Source organism: Halichoerus grypus, chromosome 5 (assembly GCF_964656455.1).
Source record: "Halichoerus grypus chromosome 5, mHalGry1.hap1.1, whole genome shotgun sequence".
NCBI classification, from domain to species: Eukaryota; Metazoa; Chordata; class Mammalia; order Carnivora; family Phocidae; genus Halichoerus; species Halichoerus grypus.
Genome location: NC_135716.1, coordinates 181,132,528 through 181,147,473, shown reverse-complemented (window position 1 = coordinate 181,147,473; position 14,946 = coordinate 181,132,528).

Here is a 14,946-nt window from a genome sequence, read left to right as displayed (position 1 = left end):
CCTTTCATTATAAATCTCAGAAATCAGTAATCTAAGTTGTATCTCCTTGTCATTCATGGACACTAAAAAGTGCCTTCATTTCTAAAGTAGAATAACGTAGCATAGGGTATGTTGAAAATCAGTCATCGTCTAGCTAACACATCTCCATTTTTCAGCACAGCATATTCAAATAAAATGTGCTTTAGTTTAATGCTATGTTCTAGCACTGAATAAATAAAAATCGAATTGTAAGCCTAATTTTACTATCAAATAAGTTATCTGATATTTTAATATCTAATTTTTTTTAATTTTTATTTATTTATTTATTTGAGAGAGAGAGAGAGAATGAGAGAGAGAGAAAGCATGAGAGGGGGAAGGGTCAGAGGGTGAAACAGACTCCCCATTGAGCAGGGAGCCTGACGTGGGACTCGATCCCGGGACTCCAGGATCATGACCTGAGCCAAAGGCAGTTGCCCAACCAACTGAACCACCCAGACGCCCCAATATGTAATTCGTAAATTCTCAAACTGAGGGGCTTCTGGGTGGCTCAGTCGTTAAGCATCTGCCTTCGGCTCAGGTCATGATCCCAGGGTCCTGGGATCGAGCCCCGCATTGGGCTCCCTGCTCCACTGGAAGCCTGCTTCTCCCTCTCCCACTCCCCCTGCTTGTGTTCCCTCTCTTGCTGTGTATCTCTCTGTCAAATAAATAAATAAAATCTTCAAAAAAAAAATTATCAAACTGAGAATGCAATCTTTCTCAATAAATATAGATACAATTTTTTAAAAAGTGCCTTCATATAAAAAAAAAGGAAACTGAAGAAATGGGAAACATATCAAAGATATTTTTCATAACAAAATATTTTATGTTTCTAATAAACCAATCAAAAGCACAAAAATTCTAAAGGGATCACATAAATGCAATAAATCATTCCAAAGAATAAAATGCATTTAGTGTCTAAGGACTGTTCCCTGAACTAAGGAAATGCATTAGGGATACATTAACCACATCACTGCGATTCTGGCCAATAGCCTCTTCGTCAACCTGTCCCTTACGGAGGAACACAAATTGATTTTTTTTTTCCCACAAATCGATTTTTGATGCTCATTAAAAAGAGCGCAGTGATTCCTTCATCCACATCTTGACTCAAAATCTAAACCTTTTTTATTTATTCGCAAAGGATAAGAACGTCAGAGCTATCTATAATAATTGGTCCATCACACAAATATTTGTTCCCTGCCTATGCAAGACTTTTTCCTGGGAGCAGAGCCTCACTTTGGATCTAGCAAATAGCTCAGAAGCTCCCTTGATGTTTTGCATTTCACTAATTGCATGGCATTCCTTCGAGGTTGGTAAGTGAGCTATGCTGCTCTTCGGAGAGCAGATTTCAATGGGTCATCTTGAATCACTTTGGTCCAGGACTGCAATGTTGCCAGTGAAGACATGGATGCATGGCGGAATAGTTAATCAATAATTATCAAGCCAGGGATTAGACCAGGCAGGGTCCTTCTAGATAAAATAGTTATCTACTGTGACTATCTGGGGGGAGGGGGAAAGCCAAAATATGAGAATCATATTTCTCATCATAACACAAAATAAAACCTTAATTATTTAAAGAGTTAAATAGAACAGGTGATGGGGCACCTGGCTGGCTCAGTCGGTAGAGCATGCGACTCTTGATCTCGGGGTTGCGAATTCAAGCCCCACGCTGGGTGTAGAGATGACTTAAATAAGTAGAGTTAAATATAACAAATAAAAATATTTAAACCTGGGGGAAATTTAGGTGACCGTTTCCCCTTTCAGTCTGCCAACCTGCAAATGCTGTACTGCCTCGGGGCCCGGACCTTGGGTATTTCTCTTCTCTCTCTACACTCCCAGCCCGGGCGCAGCCCCTGTGCTTACAGCTTGGCACGGAAGCACATGCCGACGACTCCCAGACGCACACTCCAGCCCCGACCTCTTCCCAGAGCTCCAGACTCATAGATCGGCGGGCCTTCCTGGAATAGTCTCAGCAGCATTTCAAACCAGTCAGGGCCCAAACCAAACTCCCGCTCTCCCTCCCTCAGACATGCTCCTTCCTGGATTTCCTCATCTCAGCTGATGGCAACTCTGTCCTGGCTGTTTGATGTAAAACCTCAGAATCGTCCTCGATCTGCCTCTTTTTCATACCCCACATCCAACCTGTTGGCAAATCCTACCTTGAAAATTGATTCAGGCTCTGACCACTTCTAACCCCATGCAGAGCTTCTGTCCTGGTCCAGAGCACTGTCCCCAGGCCCCCAGATTATGGTAACTGCTTCCTCATCCTCGGTCTAGTCTCATGGAACCACTAGAGCTATTATTTTAAGACTTAAGTCAGATTTTGCCTTTCTCCCCTCAAACAAATCCACTGGCTTCCAACTCATTCAGAGAGAAGCCAGAGGAATTACCAGGGGCCTACAAAATCTCCCGTGATCTGGCCCTGTGTTTTCTCTATGGCCTCATTCTCTACTGCTGTCCATCTGGCCCATTTTGCTCCAGCCACACGGGCCTCCTTGCTGCTGTGCCCACAGATCATGGGTTTGGTGCCCCGGGGCATCAACGTTTGTCATCTTCTGTCTGAAGGGCCCTGTTGTGAGTTGAACGGTTGCCCCCAAGAAGGTATGTCCAAATCCTAGCCCCCTAGGACCTGTGAAGGGGACCTGATTTGGAAATAGGATCTTCACAGATGTCATCATTGGGTTAGGGTGGGCCCTAAATCCCACGACTGGGGTTCTTACAAGGAGAGAGAAATTCAGAGACCCAGAAGAGACACACAGAGAGGAGAAGGCCTGCTGACACCTTGATCTTGGACTCTGGACCCCAGGACTGTAAGAGAATAAGTTTTTGTTGTTTCAAGCCACCTAGTTTGTGGTCATTTTTATGGCAGCCATCGGAAACTAATACATCACCCCCCCCCCCCATATCAGATGCTTCACACCGTCCCTTGGGTGGGGCTGCTTGCAGGGAGGGCTCCCGGGGTTGACCCACTTTGTACCCTCTGCTCTACAACCTCTTCTCAGGTCACCCCCAGCCTCATCCTCCCTCCCTGCCCCAGCCCCGGGGACTCTCCCCTCGTCTGGGCAGGGCCCACGGGTACCTCTTCTCTCCCTATCCTCTTTCCAGTTTTCTCAGAGTGACGTAAAGCCTGCTGCTTCCTTAGCTTTTCCCTGCTGAGTCCCCAAAAGGGGGATATTGATTGTTCCTTGGCCTTTATATTCTTACCGTACCTGCCATACTCTTGAAACAACGTGGATGCCTCTTCCTAAGGGAGGAGGAAAGGAAGTGGGAGAAAGAGCAGCACAAATATTAATAGTTCAAGATCTTCAAGATATTATCTTGCTTGATTAACTAGTGGACAAGTCGGTTTCACCGGAAGGCAGTACTAGAGAGAACACACACTTCAACCCATTCATAGCTAGATGCCTCCCCCCTCATTCCTTTCTTCCACATCTGACTCCTTCAGCTAATCCTCCATGATAAAGAAGCAAAACTGGGGGGCACTCGGCTGGCTTACTCGGTGGAGCGTGCAACTCTTGGTCTCAGAGTCCTGAGTTCGAGCCCCATGATGGATGTAGTTTACTTAAAAAAAAAAAAAAAAAAAAAGACTTGGGTATGCCAATTATATCTCAATAAAACTGAAAAAAAAAAAAATAAAAGAAGAAGCAAGAATGGTAGGAACCCGTGATGGCAAATGGGATAAGTAGGAACAGGTCACACAGTGTATGGGCTTTCTGCCCTGCAAAGATCTGAGCAAATGCTAGTCAGGTTTGCTGCCATAACAGGCCCAGAACATCACGATCCCAGCTCTGGTACTCCCACGTTGGCGTTTCAGGGGTGGGGCCGTGACTTGCACCCCACCCCAGCCGTGGGCTGATGACTCAGGTGGCAGAGGGTCTGTGGGAGGCAACAGATGGAAAGCTGGGAAGACCAACCCTCAGAGGGACAGAGGGTTGAGTCCCCTGGGGGGGCCATATTCCAGGAGAGACACAGAGAGCTCAGCAGAGCGAGAACCCTTTCCGTGCCTGGAAACAGAAGGGTGGTCAGTGTTTTCCTTATTGAAAAATGGTTCAGATTCGCATGCATTTTCTCTTCCATTTTCACCCCTAGCATGGTGGCTCATGACTTTCCAATAGAGGCGGAAAAGATCACCCTGCGTGCACTTGGCACATAAAGCTCTGCAGGAAACCGTAATAAGCGTAACAGAGAAGAAACCCTCCCGTAAAGCTTGCCAGGAAGGAAACGGAGAGGTTGAGAGGAGTAGTTGGAGGACCGGGCAAACCAGGCACCACTCCAGGCAAACCAGCCTTGAGTCATTGAGGACAGAAGGATGGGTCATCCTCCACCTCCGCTGGACAACGACAAAAATAAAAGTGGGGGCCTGTGCCCCAGGGGTGGGTGGGGGCTGGGGGTGGGAGTGGGGCCCAGCTGGGTGCTTCCTGAAATCAACACGCTGCTTTGCCCAGATCCTGCAAAAACTGGGGAAGGACCCTTTTGCTCAGGGCTTCACAGCAAGAACGGAGGGCCAGATGGAGGGGCCAGACTCCCGTCTGCCCAGCCCTGACTGCTCCGAGGCTCCAGAGGGAGAACTTAGGGGCCAAGACTGGACGGGGCTGCCTGTGCCCTTGAACTGGCACTCCTCTAGTGGCAGCCCCACTTCCTTCTTCCCTTTGCTGAAAGCTGTTAGGGAAAGGGGTTTACCTTTGCCAGAGGGGCTGCTTTCCCTTCTTCGTCCTCATCCTTCGCTTATAGGGGCCAAAGGAACTGAATCCTTTGTTTGCTTCTTTGTTTCAAGTTTTTGTTTAAATTCGAGTTAGTTAACATATAGTGTAATACTGCTTTCAGGAGTAGAATTCGGTGGTTCATCACTTTCATATAACACCCAGTGCTCATCCCAACAAGGGCCCTCCTTAATGCCCATCACCCATCTAACCCCACCCACCCACCTCCCCTCTCCCCTCCATCAACGCTTGGTTTGTTCTCAATAGTTCGGAGTCTCTTTTATGGTTTGCCTCTCTCTTTCCCCCCTCCCCACCGTGTTCATCTTTTTTGTTTCTTAAATTCCACATAGGAGTGAGATCATATGGTATCTTTCTCTGACTTATTTCACTTAGCATAATACACTCTAGCTCCATCCACGTCATTGCAAATGGCAAGATTTTATTCTTTTTTTTTTGGCTGAGTAATATTCCATTGTATGTATAGACCACATCTTTTTTTTTTTTTTTTGAAGATTTTATTTATTTATTTGACAGAGAGAGACACAGCGAGAGAGGGAACACAAGCAGGGGGAGTGCGAGAGGGAGAAGCAGGCTTCCCGCCAGGCCGGGAGCCCGATGCGGGGCTCCATCCCAGGACCCTGGGATCATGACCTGAGCCAAAGGCAGACGCTTAACGACTGAGCCACCCAGGTGTCCCTAGACCACATCTTCTTTATCCATTCATCAACTGATGGACATTTGGGCTCTCTCCGTAGTTTGGCTATTGTTGCTAATGCTGCTGTAAACATCAGGGTGCAGGTGCCCTTTCAAACCAGCATTTTGGTATCCTTTGGGTAAATACCCCGTAGTGCAATTGGTGGGTCATAGGATAGTTCTACTTTTAACTTTTTGAGGAACTTCCACACTGTTCTCCAGAGTGGCTGCACCAGCTTGCATTCCCACCAGCAGTGCAAGAGCGTCCCCCTTTCTCCGCATCCTTGACAACACCTGTTTTGTTTCCTGTGTTGTTGATTTTAGCCATTCTGACGGGTGTGAGGTGATATCCCACTGTAGTTTTGATTTGTATTTCCCTGATGATGAGTGATGTTGAGCATCTTTTCATGTGTCTGTTAGCCATCTGGATGTCTTCTTTGGAAAAATGCCTATTCATGTCTTCTGCCCATTTCTTAATGAATGACCTTGTTATCTATTCTAATGAAAGGTTCAAATAGAGTAGGAACCCCAGGACACCTCTGCCATGTCCCTGTTTTTACAAAGGAAGGGGCCATTAGACTGAAACAAGTTGCATTTCCAGCTGAGGCTCAGAGAAGTTGAGTGACCTGGCCAAAGTCACACAGCCAGAAGATAGCAAGAGTGACAGCACCAACAATGGACCTTTGTCCTGCCTATCATCCATTCCCCCTTTTTCCAGTCGCAAGGACCTGCACTTCCTTTGGGAAATGTCCCTTTCCCAATCTCAGCCCATATTGTTGAGTGAGGCTAACCTGTTCCCACAATCTGGGGGTGAGGATGTGACCCAGGTCTAACCAATCAGTGATTTCGTCCCCCTTGGCCACAATGATTGGTTCAAGAACAGGCATGTGACCCAATTTGAGCCAATAAGAGTCACACTCAGGATTTTGTCTGCACCAGCTAGGAGAAAGAAGCCAGGGCTGCCTAGCTGACCCTAAAGATGTGTTGGGGGTCCCCAAGCCTGGAGACCCTGCCTGGGGGTAAAATGGGCACAGAGGACAACAGAATGGAGAGTTGGAGAGATACTGAGTCCTGGTGACATTTTTTCAGCCTTTGGATCCAGGCATGTCTGAAGCCACATGCCAATAAATGTCCTTTTTGGTTTAAGCCCCTCTGAAGTGGTCACTGCCACTAGCAAATGAGAAGTCTGAACTAAGCCGACCCCAAATCCATGCCCTCTGCCAGCACCACGCCGCCATCAGCCAGGTCCATCAAGCCCCCAGATGCCATCCCAGCCCTCGCCGGGGTTTCTACTCCAGCAGCACTGAGCCTCAGCTGGTCTCTGCCCCATAAAGCTGCGTTCACCCTCAAATCTGGCTCCTGACAAGGTCCCCGCCCAGGACAGGTGCTCAATAACCAAGAAGGAAAGGTGAGCAGGGGACCAAACAGGCGCTGCTTTGCTGTTGTTTTTTCCTTTGGATCAAATTAGCTCCAGGGAGTGTGGGAACCACAGCACGTCCCAGGACCCTCTGTGCATGTCCTTCTGCCTTCTCTCCAGTAGGCTCTTCATCTTTCCAGGAAGGAGACAGTTAGCGACAAATGAAATGGAAGCTTCCATTTACCATCTACCTCAAAGGAGCCAGGAGCAATGGATAGGGACCCGTGTGTAAGACTATAAGCTTTTTACCTTGGAAACTTTTGTTGTTTTTGTTGTCACACAGATGTTTCCTTATAGTGTCCAGGAGAGAAGGAGGAGGAGGGGAAGGGGCGGGAGATCCCTTACAGAGAAAAGAAAACCAAGGTAGAGAGCTAGTCCGTGCTGATATTTGCATGGATTTCCAGCGTCGCCATTGGTCTGACATCTGCAGCTGTTCTGCCCCGGGCTCATGGGGGACAGACATTGTTTTTGGCAAGAGCTGCATCCTGAGATCTCAAGTGCTGGCTGATGGCGTGTCTCCCCCCTTGGTCATATGCAACTCCGAAGGGATTTTGTTCTCCAAATCTCATGTGCCAACAACCCCAAGGGCCCGCCATCCCCACCCCCGCATGTGAATAAAGGGACTTAGAACATGACAAGACCTCAGACAGAGACTGTCATTGTTATTTTGCGGGTATCAGTTAGGACAAAGGACACCCGGGCAGGCAAGGGCGTACTTTCTTGGGACTCAAACATTTGAGATCAGTGGTTACTTTCGATTCTAGTCTCTATCCTTCCTTTGAATTGGGGTAACCTGAGTATGGACATACTAGTTCTGTGTTGGTTGGTGGATTAATATGAGCCAGTGGCCTTCTTTCAGGAGGAGGGGCTGCAACCCACACCGAGAGCCCCCCAAATCGGTCAAGCAATTAGTTGTTTTTAGCTGGTGTCTCTATTTCTGCTCCGGGATTTAGATTTCTCCACTGCTGATGTTTCTAGGGTTTTTGGAGGGGCTGGCCAGATACCTGCAAGCATCTTTGAACACCGAAGGCTCTCTGCCAGATATTTCAGCCCCTTTTCTCTGGAGGCTGCCTACATTTGATGCTGCGGATAAGATGTGGTCCAACGTTCCATAAAGGCAAGGGAAAGGCATGACCGTGATGCCCAAGAGGAGAGACCCAAGGGTCTGATCACTTTCCCACCCCATCTCAGGCCACTGTTCCCCGTGGGGTGTCCAAGGGCCCCCGCCTTCTGTGGAGTTGCTGATCCGCCAGGAACAGAGAAGGGCAGAGCCGGACTGCAAGGCCAGAAACGCAACCCCAGAGTCCCTCTAAACAGGGGTGTGATGTTGCGCCTGTGGGAAATCCTCAACTCAGGCCGTGGTCTGACCTCAGGGGCCCTCTGATGAGCGATGCTGCCCGGAACCCGCTGGCTTCCTTCAAAGCGGGTGCATGTGGCTGGTGCACTGTGACTGGCCTCCTGGGCCCTGCTCTCTCCGGGGTGCTCCCCAGGCAGCTCCCAGGAGGTGCCACTCCTTGGCTTGTTTTCCTGGCGATGCTGAACACAGCTGTGCTGGAGGGAGGCCCCCGTTCAGGTGCTAGCACAATGCTTTGTGTCCCCGTGAGGCCAGGACACAGGCCAAATGAGACCCACTGCTTAGTACCCCGGAGTTCGGTTTTAGGGATAGAACAGCGGGGGGGGGGGGGGGGGGGGGGGCACGTCGTTCTGTCTCTCTGCCTCTGTTTCCTTTTTGTTCCCTTCTACCTTGAAAAGACTGAACAAAAGTCCTCAACAGGCACAAAAATGAGGGAGGGAGGTGCTTCCTGAAAGGTTCAGAGATCAAAGCAAGCCAGAGAAAAGGCCACTGTGACCATGTCCCCAGCGGCTCTGCAAGGGGCCAGCTCCTCCGTGCCTCGCCACAGCCTCTGCGGTGACAAGGAAGAGAGTAAGTGTTGACAAGGACATGCTCTCCAGGAATTTTCCTTTATCCAGTGACAGCTCCATTCATCTCGCCGAGCTCTGCCCAGAGCCCTGGGCTGGCTTCGCTCTGGCCCCGAGCCCCTGCGAGCCGCCGGGTACTGTCCGCTCGGAAGCGCAACCCGGTGCCAGCCAGCGCCGGGAGCCCTGCCAGCCCTGCAGAGCCAGCCGGGCCCAGCCAGTCCGCGGGGCGAGGCTGGGAGGCCCGGGGGCTCAGGGCAGCTCTCACAGCGCCCCCTGGCGGCCCGGGGACGCCCTAGCCCACCCCGACCCTCCAACCCCCCACAACCCATGCGCCCAGTGAGCCCCGACCCCCAGACACTAGCTTGCCTACCGCTCAATTAAGGAGTACCAGGAGGAGAGCCTAGAGTGGGGCCGGGGACTAATGGGAGTGAAGCTCCTTGCGCTGTGCGCCCCGCACGCCTCCCCCTAGCCCTGGCTCTGACTTCACCCTAGATGGTGGATGGAGGGGCACCTTGCCCTCCTGCCAGGGGCTGCAGAAGCTGCTCCAGCAGAGGGCTGGGGGAGGGCTTGGGGTCCTTCTAGCCCCACGGCCACAGGCATTACACTGTGAAGCCAGGAGTCCTGGCCCCACGTGGGCCAGCAGATTGAAGGTTTCCTGCTGACTTTCCCCGTCCTGGCCAAGGGCCAGGCTTAAGCTCAGCCTGCCCCCTAAGAGCTCTTTTCATAATGATACTGAGAAGCACGGCCAAGGGTAAGGCAGGGTGTGTGTGGCAGGGTAGTGACCATAAAGTCTGAGCACATTCTCTATAAACACCACGTTTCCAATGGTTCTGAAGGTGATCCATTGACAGCTGCTACAACTTAGATGAAAATGGCATCTTTTCAACAAATGGTGCAGGGGCGACCAGACATCCACATGCAACAGTTTACATGAACAAAAATGAGGTCAAATGGACCAAAGACCTAAGTCCAAGAGCCAGAGCTTGACACTCAGAAGGAAACACAGGTATACATCTTCAAGTCCTTGGATTAGACTAGGTTTTCTTAAATATGGCACCCAAATACTTGCCACTCATGTAACTGATAGGATCCAGAATATATAGAGTTCTCACAACTCAACAACAAAAAGACAAAACAACTGAAAAATGGACAAAGGACTGGAATAGGCACATCTTCAAGAAGACATACAAATTGCTAATAAGCACATGCAAAGATGCTCAACACCATTAGTCATTAGGCAAATGCAAACCAAAACCACAATAAGATATCACTTCATACCCATTAGTGTGTTATAATAAAAAAAAAACCCAGAAAATAACACATATTGATGAGAATGTGTAGAATTCCCAGTTTTACATTCCCAGTGTTGGTGGGAAGGTAAAATGGGGCAGCCGCTGTGGAAAATACTTTGGCAGTTCCTCAGAAAAATAAACATAGGGTCACCCTATGACCCAGCAATTCCACTACTAGGAATTTACCCAAGAAAACTGAAAACATGGGTCTGTACAAACACTTACATATGAATGTACATGGCGGAATTATTCAGAATAGCCGAAAAGCACAAATCCAAATGTCCATCCACTGGATTCAATATCTGTATTTAATACCTTACCCCCAAATTAACTCAGATGGATCAAAGACCTAAGTAAATACAGGAAACCTTTGAGGGCACACCTCTGGTTTAGGCGGTGGTGGCTTCTCCATACGAGAAGGGAAGTATGACATACACCACGATGGGGGTGAGCCTTGAACACATTACGGGAGGTGAAAGAAGCCAGACACAAGGGACCGAGGGCTGGCTGTATGATTGCATGTACATCAGTCATCCAGGACAGGTACAGCGCCAGGGACAGGCAGTGGATGAGGGCTCGCCAGGAGCCGCGGGGGACACTGGGGAGGGACAGCTGTGGGCACGAGGTTTCTTTTCTGGGTGATGAGAGTGCCCTGGAATTAGACAGTGGGGGCGGTTCCAAGACTTTGTGAAAAAACATAACCCGGAATTGTACATTTTATTTTTTTATTTTTTATTTTATTTTAAAGATTTTTATTTATTTATTGAGAGAGAGAGAGAGAGCATGAGAGGGAGGAGGGTCAGAGAGAGAAGCAGACCCCCTGCTGAGCAGGGAGCCCGATGCGGGACTCGATCCTGGGACTCCAGGATCATGACCTGAGCCGAAGGCAGTTGTTTCACCAACTGAGCCACCCAGGCGCCCGGAGTTGTACATTTTAAACTGGTCAAAATGGGGGCACCTGGGTGGCTCAGTCGGTGAAGCATCTGCCTTCGGCTCAGGTCATGATCCCGGGGTCCTGGGCAGGTCCCTCGGCAGGGAGCCTGCTTCTCCCTCTCCCTCTGCCTGCCGCCCCCCATGCTTGTGCTCTCTCTCTTTCAAATAAATAAATAAAATCTTAAAAATAAGAAAAGAAATGGCCAAATGACTTGAAAAGACATTTCACCAAAGAAGAGAAACAAATGGCCAATAAGCACATGAGAAGATGCTCGGCATTAGTCATGAAGGAAATGCAAATCGAGGCCACAATGAGATCCCACCTACCAAGATGACCCTAATAAAAAAATGGGAAAGAACAAATGTTGATGAGAACACAGAGGAGGGGGAACCTTGTCCATCACTGCAGGGTGTAAAATGGTGCAGCTCCTGTGGAACATAGTTTGGCAGGTGCCCCAGAAGTTACACAGAGAACTCCCTTATGACCCGGCATCCACTGCTCAGTACGTACCCAAAAGAAGTAAAAGCAGGGACTCAAACAGATATTTGCACACATATGTTCACAGAAGCACTATTCACAATGGTCAAAATATAGAAGCACCCTGAGTGTCCTTCAACAGGTGAATAAACAAATGTGGTATGTCCATAAAATGGAATATTTTTTAATACATAATCATTTTATTTTATTTTTTAAGTTTTTATTTATTTAAGTAAGATCTACACCCGACATGGGGCTCGAACTCATGATCCCGAGATCAAGAGTTGCGTGCTCCACCAAATGAGCCAGCCGGGTGCCCCCACAAAACGGAATATTATCCGGCTGTAAAAAGGAATGAAGTGTTGGCACACGCTGTAACATGTATAAACCTTGAAGACGTTATGCTAAACGAAATAAGCCAGACCAAAAAAGATAAAAATTATATGAGTTCCCTTTGATGAAATATCTAAAATAGGCAACGTCACAGAGACAGGAAGTAGAATAAATGGAGGAAATGGGGAGTTATTGCCTGACTAGTGTAGCGTTTCTGTTTGGGACTCTGAAAAAGTTCTGCAAATAGATAATAGTGATATACAGTGTTTTGGCTATACTTTTTAAGATTTTATTTATTTAAGAGAGAGAGAGAGCGAGCAAGTGAGCATGAGCAGGGGAGGGGCAGAGGCAGAGGGAGAAGGAGGCTCCCCGCTGAGCAGGGAGCCCGACGCGAGGCTCGATCCCAGGACCCCGGGATCATGACCTGAGCCGAAGGCAGACGCCTGACTGAGCCACCCAGGCGCCCCCATTTTGGCTGTACTTAGCGCCACCGAATTGTACACGCACACCCACACACAGATGATAGGGCCTGGTCTTGCACAGCCACTTCTCCGGAATAGCACCGGGGGTCCTAGAGAAGGGCTGAGAGTCTGGGGAATCTGCCCCCGCTGACCCAAGGATGCCCCCCTCAAAAAGCCGACTGTCATCAGTTAGTCAGTCTCAGCAGCTGGAGGCTTTTAATTGCTCCTGAATTAATGTGCTTATTTCTCACCCCTGGGGCGCCTGGGTTTAATTACTATCTTAGGTCACATATGCAAATGAGTCTGCTATCATCCCTGGTCCCAGTGGACAGCAGTCCTCACACTTTGCAGCTCGATCGGCAGGAGGCAGCCGGATGCCCCTGGCCAGGCTGGCCTGCCGCTCAAGCTGACGAGCGGAAGCGGATGAAGGTGGCGCCTGGCCACCCCATTTCTGGGTCTGGATAAGCTGAGGTGTTCAAGGTTGCGTCTGGGGAGTCCTTGCTCCCTCAAGGCACCAGAGATCAGCTGTCAGTGGCAGAGAAGCCTTGGGGGACCTGGACTCACAGAACCCTGGAGGATGGAGGGTTTCCACAGAAAAGGCAGAAATTGGGAAGGTATCAGCCTGTGGAAGGGGCTGTGGACCAGGGGATGCAGACTTTGAAAGCCGATGTGAGCTGAGCAGGTATGCAGTAAGGGAAGCAGGTAGGTGGGACCCCAGCTGTCGTCGGAAGCGAGTGGCCAACTGCTGCCTTCTACAAACGCAGGCCCTGTGTAGCCAAGCTTCTGAGCCGGTAGAACCCAGGAAGTGGAATTTTTACAAGAAATCTTTTTTTTTTTTAAAGATTTTATTTATTTATTGGACAGATAGAGAGCACAAGTAGGCAGAGTGGCAGGCAGAAGGAGAGGGAGAAGCAGGCTCTCCGCTGAGCAGGGAGCTGGACGCGGGGCTCGATCCCAGGACCCCAGGATCATGACCTGAGCCGAAGACAGCCGCTTAACCGACTGAGCCACCCAGGCGCCCCTAGAAATCTCCTTTTTAGATTTCGACAGCTAATTAGAATTAAAAACAAACAAACAAAAAAAGACCACTTGCCTGAGTCCAGGAGGTGGGGGTAGGGATTGAGAACGGGCTCCAGGAAGTCTTGGGGGTGCCTGTTACTGAATGCAGATTATACCCAGATAAGGTCGTTACACTGCAGATTGGCCCAGTGGGTGCCCATACTCCACCCCTGGTTGTCCTGAGCGTCTCACTCCAAACTCTCTCTCGCGTTCATCATGTCCGCAGGTGTTTTATATGCTCTGAAGACCTTCCTCCCTTCCCCATGCCCTATACCTCTTCTTAGAGAAGGATGTCCGTGCCTGACTGCTTAGTTGTGGGGGCCTAAGTCGATGTGAGCATCACCAGTACTAGGTAACAACCCACAAGGTAGCGCTACTGTATTATTAGCCCCCTTTTACAGATGGGGACGCCGAGCACCATTGTTCGGTGTTAGGGCCAGAATCAGAGCCCGTCTAGCTCCATCTGGACTCTGGGGCACAGCACTGCCTGCGTCTTGGCTGCTGCGAGGGGGAGCAGGGCCTGGGGGAGAGCTGACCGGCCGCATCTACAGGCCCTGGGCCTGTGGAATTCCATCCAGGAACAGGCCCGTCTCGGCCCCTCCCAGCAGCACGGCGCTGCTGGGAGCACTCAGCTGCCATCTCCAAGCCCCGGATGCACTCACCCGGGAGAGAATTTCCGGGACTGGGGTTTTCCAGGGGAAGCCCAACATCCGCACCCTGCCTGGTGGCGCCCCCCACCCTGCCCCCCCGTTACCGCACACCGGTGCTTCCCAAGCTCGGTCAGCCTGCAGGCTCGAACAGATACCAATGCTCTGGGTCCCACCTGGAGCTTCTGACTCAGCTGTTCGGGACAGCGGGAGCTTTCGAGGCTTCCCAGGTGCTTCCACTGGATGGCCCAGTCTGAGAACCCAACTGCTTCAAGTTTTCCCTTGAGTTTTGTTCTAGTGTCAGAGTTGTGGGAAGTTGGAAGACAACCACAGATGAGAAATACATGTTTTGTGGAAAAGCATTTGTAATATGAAGCTAAAAAAAAACACACCAAAAAAAACAAAAAAAGAGAGGTGCCTGGGTGGCTCAGTCAGTTACAGCAACCGACTCTCGATCTCACCTCAGGTGTTGATCTGAGGGTCATGAGTTCAAGCCCTGCGATGGGCTCATGCTGGGTGTGGAAGCCTTCCTTTCCCTCCAGAATCAATTTTCAGAGAGAAACCAGTCATGAACACCTGGGAAGAGTGGTTTCGGCTGCAGGAGTTGTACCACATTAGGTGGAAGTAGGACTTTGTTACGATTATTTGGAGATGAGGTATGGTTTAAGCGGGCTGCGTCCGGTTGCGGAGTTGACAACGGGTGGTAGCTTTATGGCCATCAACCTGACGAGAGTTCTGTCACTCAAACACTAATCTAGGTATTACTGTGAAGCTATCCGGCAGTAACTGGCTTCTAATTAAAGCCACTAGTCACGTGACTTTAAATTATCCTGGATGATCTGGATATCCAGATACCCAGGATTCCCTGACTGAAGCAGTTGGAAGGTCCTAAAAGCAGGGCCTGAGAGACCCTGCACCTGTGACTCGGCGCTTCACTCGTGCCTGGTCATCCTCCCTTCTGACGGGCTGCTCTGTGGACTTTGGATTTGCCCAGCCAA